This window comes from Dermacentor silvarum, chromosome 2 (genome assembly GCF_013339745.2).
Source record: "Dermacentor silvarum isolate Dsil-2018 chromosome 2, BIME_Dsil_1.4, whole genome shotgun sequence".
Taxonomy (NCBI): domain Eukaryota; kingdom Metazoa; phylum Arthropoda; class Arachnida; order Ixodida; family Ixodidae; genus Dermacentor; species Dermacentor silvarum.
This window is the reverse complement of record NC_051155.1, coordinates 35,257,949-35,264,918: the sequence shown is the minus strand read 5'-3', so window position 1 is coordinate 35,264,918 and position 6,970 is coordinate 35,257,949.

Here is a 6,970-nt window from a genome sequence, read left to right as displayed (position 1 = left end):
CAAAACTTGAATCGCCACCTTGTCAGCGGTGGTGACGAGGTAACTGCACCGCTGCTGGAGTCATTCCTGGCATAGATGTCGTGGTAATCACTTAACCGCCACGTGCGCTGCGAAGACCATTTCTTGCGTTTGTTAGAAGCCACGGATCGCTCGGGCTACCCAGTACAAAGACTCTTTCCTGCGGTTGTTAGAAGCCATCGCTCGGCGCTTGCCCGTGTCAAGGTGCATCACAAAGTAAAAGAAAATAAAGCGTAGTTTTCTGACCCTTGTATGAGTGCTTTCCGGCATTCGTGAGTGCTTACACGGTAAGCGCGTGGCAAACCACTACTCCGCTAGCAGACGCTCATTCGTCTCGCAGCCTTACTTTAGCGCGAGCAACGAGAGATCTGTTGAAAGCCCAATGTGAAAACCAGGCGCACACCAATCTGTGCTCGGAAATGGGAGCGCAAGCAGGTAGCAAGCCGCACCAATTCAATCCAGAGGAAAGAGAACGAACAACGAGCGAACTCTTAAACGCCTCGTGCGGAAACCAGCGCACACCGATCTGTGCTCACAAATGCTAGCGCAAGCGCATAGCGAGCCGCGCCAATCCAATCCAGAGGAAGAAAGAGGAGGACGAGGAGGTCTCTTCGTGGTATAACGCGAAACGTATTAAACTGCAAATTAGTCTAATACACATTCAGTGCACATCTTGTAAACTTACAAACGCTTATAACCCACAATAATGTGACTAATATTATCGTAATAAATACATTTATTTGATAACACGCTTGTGCCTGTAATGCACTCGGTGGAACGACAAACAAGTAAAAGAAGGTACGACCATGCACCGACCGTATGATCACGTGAGCCCCAGTTTGTCGACCGCCCATATGGCAATGCCCAAGAGATGATAGCCACCCAAAGTGAACCTAGATAAACCAATGAAAACGGAGGCGTGCCGACCGACAAACTTTGTCTTGTTACCATTAGTTCTTTCATCTTGGGGCGTCGCCAGAGCTCGTGAAGATCCCGAGTTTCGCCAAACTCGGCGCATCCTGCATAGCACCCCAGGGCGATAGAGTGATCACTGCAAATTATGTAAACGTAGGGCGCATCTGCCATGTATTCTATGGGCATGCTCGAAGGTGGCTCCTTTCGAGGGCCGCAAAATTCAAAACCGACACCAGTGGAAGACCCTGCTACTAAGCTCAGAGAAGGAATACCAGTTCTGACCCAGGGGATCTCGGCCCTTTGTTTCTGCGGTTGTCCCGTATGTTTTTTTAACAGCAATAAATGCCAAGCAGCTGCTAGTATACGCCGGCCCCTCTCCTCTTCCTCCCGGGCGCGCGCTTCGATTGGTTGGGTGTTCTCCTCCCGGCGAGTGGGTCACGTCACCTGTCCGGCTCTGCTCCTGCGTGACGGCAATGGCATCGACAGCGCATGCTCGACGAAGAACAACTACGCTGTTAAAAACCATCATCATCAGCGTTGGTTCGAGCGCCGTCTTCTTCCGCAGCTGGCTCGTTGGCGCCCCTCGGTTTGCGCTCTGCACGGCATCCAACGACCCGTCGAACAACAAATCGACACGTAGAACAACAATTTCGGCTCCGTTTTCTGGCTTCAAGTCAGTTCCCGCCCGTTGTGCCTTAGCACTGATGCCAGAACGGATGATGGATGGCCCATTGTTATATCCCTCGCCATCACCGATGCCTCTTTCACAAGTGCCCGGTACTCGGCGGCGGCACGTCCCACCAATCTTTGTACCCCTTTGTCTTTGACGAACATGCCGAAGTCGCTCAATAGAGTCAATAATGATAATAAAGAAATTTACTATAGCAATATCCACTATAGTAGCCCCAGCATAGTCACAGCTTTTCTGGTTTCCAGCTTCACAGTAGTGGAAGGGCTCAGAATTTTTACAGCGAAGCTGTTAAGGGCTCACTCTTCGATGGTAGCGTCCGGATGTACAAAAAAAAAAAACTCTCATTGGCCGTATGCTGTATGGGACGAGCAGTTTCACGTGGAGCGAACGCACAGCGGAGAGCAAACGCGACTTATGTGCGAGTGAAAGCGCGCGAGGGCGAGGAACGTACGCTTTCAGGGGGAGCGAACGCACGGCGGAGAGCAAACGCGAAATATGTGCGAGTGAAAGCGCGCGAGGGATGCGCGCTTTCACGGGGAGCGACCGCGCGGCGGATAGCAAAGGCGACTTCCTAGTGGAAGTGGAGTGGTGGGCGAGGAGGGCATTGAGGCACCCTAGACTCCCACTGCGGCGCATGCGTGCAGCCCAGCCGGCATCTGCCGCTTGTGCCGCCGACTCTCTCTGGGCTCTCGCCAGCCTCTCCCCTAACAGTGGGCCTCTTCAATTATCCGTCTCTAGCAGTCCCGGACTGTCCGAAAGACTGCATACGCAACGCTCATTGGCTGAAAGCACCGTCTCGGGCAGTCCGGGACTGTCAGGAACGGATAATCGAAGAGGCCCATTGTGTACAACGGCGTTTAGCCGTTCCGTCACGCAGACATCGCGCTAGCGCTCTTACCAGTTGCCCTTACAACTAACCATAGCCGGGCCGCGTGTCGTTCGGTCGCAACGAGCGACGCTGAACTGGCAACTTATTCTCCCACGCGAATGGAGGACAGCGGGAAGGCAGTGCGGGAGGGAGGGGTTGCGGCTTCTGCTCTGCGAGCAGCTTGTACTTTGCGCGGCACCCGGCGGTCGCGCACACCGTACCTTGAAAGCGATCTGCAACACGGCTGTTACCTTTGTATGCGCTGTGCTTTCGCCGCTCCGTTTCCGTTGAAGCGATAGACCACCTGAGCTTTCGCCCGCTGCTGCTAGCGCGCTTGCTCACTCCAGCGTTTGGACAGCGGTTGTGTGTGGTCGCACAAACAACGCGCAGAAGTGTTGTCGACGGCGGCGGCGTTTTGCCCGCATTCGCACCGAACGAGCGCGGCGATGGTGACGTGTTTATGAAGAACGTGCCAAACTTTTGCCGTACACCCTATGGCGGTGTACCGTAGCGACCATAATGCCACGGTCCCTGTGGTCACTAAATAAATAAAAACCACCGGATCATACATATTTCTCATTAGTTATTGTTTAAATTGGCAATTACACCATCACTTCTCAATAGTCGTAATTGGAAATACATAATTCCCACCTTAGTACAGCATTTCTCGTCTTCCATCTCTACCCCAGTGCAAGGACTGAGAGTTCTTTTTTTCATTATATGGGAGCAGAATGTTGAACAAAACAAGAAAAAAAAGCGATGCAGGAATTTAAAGTAACTGAAAACAACTTAAAAAGTCACGAAAGCACGTGCACGCGTCCAATAAAGGCATCCAGTCCGGTGCTGTGTCTTGTGCAGGGTACACACTACGAACGTAGGCAGCAGATTCCCGAAAAAACGACCGAGTGCTTCGCTGTGGTTCAGCTTGCCTGTCACAGTTTACTGGGCCAAATCCTACATTGGCCAAGTACCATGAATATGTCATATTGTGCGTGACAAGGATCTTTAGGAGGTCAGAAACGAATTGTTGATAGTAACAAAATTTCTGCTGCACTCAGACAGTTTTTTGTACCCCATTATCAAGCGCCTCATTTGTAATGTTATTACCTAGATGCACTTAAGTGTGTCTGTCGAATGTTCCTTCCGCCAGAGATCATAATTTTTTTTTCATTGGGCAACACTTCCTATCAAAACCTTGTTAGATAAAAGGGGCTGTTTGTTGTCGTGGTCGACAAAAATTCCGCTTCTGTCCACATGCTGAAATTATTGATCACTGTTTTGTAGATTGTAGGAAGCCGTGTTCTTGTGGGACATTTTCCGAAGTGCCCCATGCCAGCGCTTGCTATTTGCTGCGGAAACATGCCCTGCACAGGCGTCCCAGTGCGCGAGAAGTCATGCGATGTGAGATGTGTGCCGCGTAGCATCGATGTGTGCACACTTTGCATTGCAATTGCAAATTACAGCGTAAGCTCTAAAGGGCTTATTCCAACAACCGTTTCGGTTGGTAATGTTATCCGCCGCCGGTCCCCGTTGCAGCTTTATGGGGGCATGGCCTAGAAATGGTTGGATTTTTTTGAGGAAGTAAAAGAGGTTTAAGGAGAGGCATAAAAAGTAACATTCCTGCGCGGCACACCCCGCACAATATCAGAATAAGCTGGAGGAGCATCTCCATGTAAGAAATGCCTGATTAAATCAAGCAGGCCATGTGGCTGTTTGTGACCGCCCCGTTTCATAGCGCATGTCTATATATCACCACCAGCAGCAGCAGTGCAGCATCGTATCGTGACAGTTGTCACGCGATGTCGGATGCACGCCGCTTAGCGTAGATACGTGCAAGTTTTAAATTACAGTTGTGTTGTACTCCACCAGGTGTCACGACATGTAGCCGTTACACTGTGCCGTGCCACGTGTCAAAGGATGTGACATGTGTGCCGCGTAGAATCGTTACCTGTGTTTACTCTTCGGTACACCTTATGGCGCCTCCTCGGAAGGTACGAACCCCCTGCTGAAGAAGCAAGTCGCAGAGCTGCGCGGGCGGCTGCAACCAGGCAACGTCGGGCTCAGCAGACCACTGTGCTGAAAGCTGCACAAGCTACAGCTCAGCGTCAACGGCGGGCGGACAGTTGATTTCGTTCTCACGAAAATGACGCAAAGAGCCTTTGCCGCGAAGACCCTCTAGTGCGTGTTGCCGAAAATGGAGCTCCTATGGAGCCGCGCCTCCGGCATACGCTTTGATTGCGCTGCGTTTGCCGCGCAGGCCTGTGGCTTTTGATTGCGATAGCAATTATTTGGACACTCCAGGTGCACTTCTGCCATCGCTGTGATGTTCCGTAAAAAGTACGCGCCGTATGCTGTATGTGCGAGTGAAAGCTTGCGAGGGTGAGCCAATAATGGCGGCTAAATCTCGCACACGGGAGGAAATCGGGGATGAAACGCACAGTACCGGTGGTAGCGGAGCGAGGTGCATGGGTGTTTCTACTCCGGCGGCTACTGCGTATGGCAGGGCCCCACGGGCCTTACCATGAAAATGACTTGCCATGGGGACAGAGTGCGCCGAGTGCTGATAGCTTTGTATGCGCTGTCTTTTCGCCAATTAGATCGACTTTGAATCGAGAAGCAGCACGAAGGTGAATTCGCTCCCTGCAACCGCGCTTCCTCACTCCAGCGTTTTGACATGCCGTTTCCGCGGTCTTCGAGTGAGATGTGTTGACGTTAGCTCGTGTACGCGTAACACCATACTTGTTAATTTAGTTAGTAAGCGAAGGTTTCCGAGTTTATATGGACGATAAAACTACTATCCTTACTTCGTATAACTATCTACGAATTTGCTATCACAATCGATGCCTCACATTTCGGGCGAAATTGCGACTTATTTCTTTTTATAAATTTGTCTAGCTTTTTGTCACTGGGAGAGCTATTCATAAGAACCATTTTATTGAGATAGGAATCAGGTCACCTTAAGGCGCTCACGCCGGTACCATCGTGCTGTCACGGTATTGACGCGCATGCGTAAACCACGCTTGAAGGATACGTCCAGCTTCAAGAGCGTCGTAGCCGTGACAACCTCACGCAGGATGTAGCCCGTACCGGGATAGGTATGGCTACATCGTGTTCCACCCTGTGTAACAAAATGAATCACCCTTGCGCTCAGCTTAATCACCGCTGCCGTAGCCAGGGCAGCATTCTGACTTATATAGGTGTCATTAGCGTTGCACGCTCACGTTTGAGAGTTCCTACTGAGAAGTTGTCTGCTTACCAAACCCTAGTGCATACTCAGATCTGAACGCTAAAAAGAGTAAACGTCGGGCTGCATCTAGCGCTGCCAATGGCCAAAGTGTTTGCCTGTTATCCGTCTGTTTCATCTCGTGCACTACTGAAATGCGACACCTGTAATGCCGTTGTCAACATTCCTCCCCCTACAGCGTAGTGTCACGGCAGGTATTTGTCAGGACGCTGTTCCTGTTGCGCAGCTGCAGTAGGCTCGCCTGTTGCGTAGCGCCATGTCGACTCATCGTATTGTTCATACAACTTTCAATGAGCTAGCGTGCTACGCTAATCCTCGTTGTCACTTTCAATGTTTCGCCTTTTGTTACATATTTGTCTAGCGTCCATAGTGCCTGGGGTGTACAAGAAAAAGTGTACGCAAGGTTTCGTTACAGTTCTTCACAATAAAGTGCCTTGCCAGAATCTTTTAACCCAGGTTTTGCTTCTTTCTGTCTTTTCTGGCTATAGCTGCACAAGTGCTTTTTAGGAGAAAGCTGTTCACAGTGTTTTATCCTTGCTGCACTGTAGACATACTGTAATGTCTTTGAATAAACGAGCGAGATAGTGATATCTTTAAGGAAAGTATAGAACAAGCATCCCTGGTGAGCACAGGCCGGGCCTGTTCATGCATCGATGGGCCCCGAGTGGGTCCGACCTTGGAGCGACGAACCCGTGTGGGGCCCGGGCAAAGTCGGCCCCCGCAGTACAGTACTCCATAGCGAGCTGCCAGAGTTGTGAAAAGCGAGCGCAAGCGACGCTGCCGATGCTGCCCTGTTCCATTGCCTCTGCGACGATGGATATACAGAGGTTTACTGTAATATCAGCATCTTGTAAAAATAAATAATGCCAGGACAGCTTCACAATGAGAGAACATAGGGCACTAGAGTGGAATGTTGAAGCAAGTAAACATATATAATACGATATCGCAAGCGGTAGTGAGCAAGGAAGAAGCGTGGTGCAAGAAATTCAAATCAGTGATCATTCTGGCAATATTAAGTATTTACAGCTTTTGACATGAGTGCACTGGCTTAACGCTTATGGTGTGTTTATGAAGAGATGTTCAATGTATGCCTTTCAGATAAAAATTAATCTCGTCGAATTATCGATTCTGCATGTGCAAAAGCAAAAGACTATAACTATTGAAGTTTTTTTTTTCTTTCTTAAACATTTTTGCTTCAACACTCCCAGCACACAGGATAGGGAAGTGACGAACA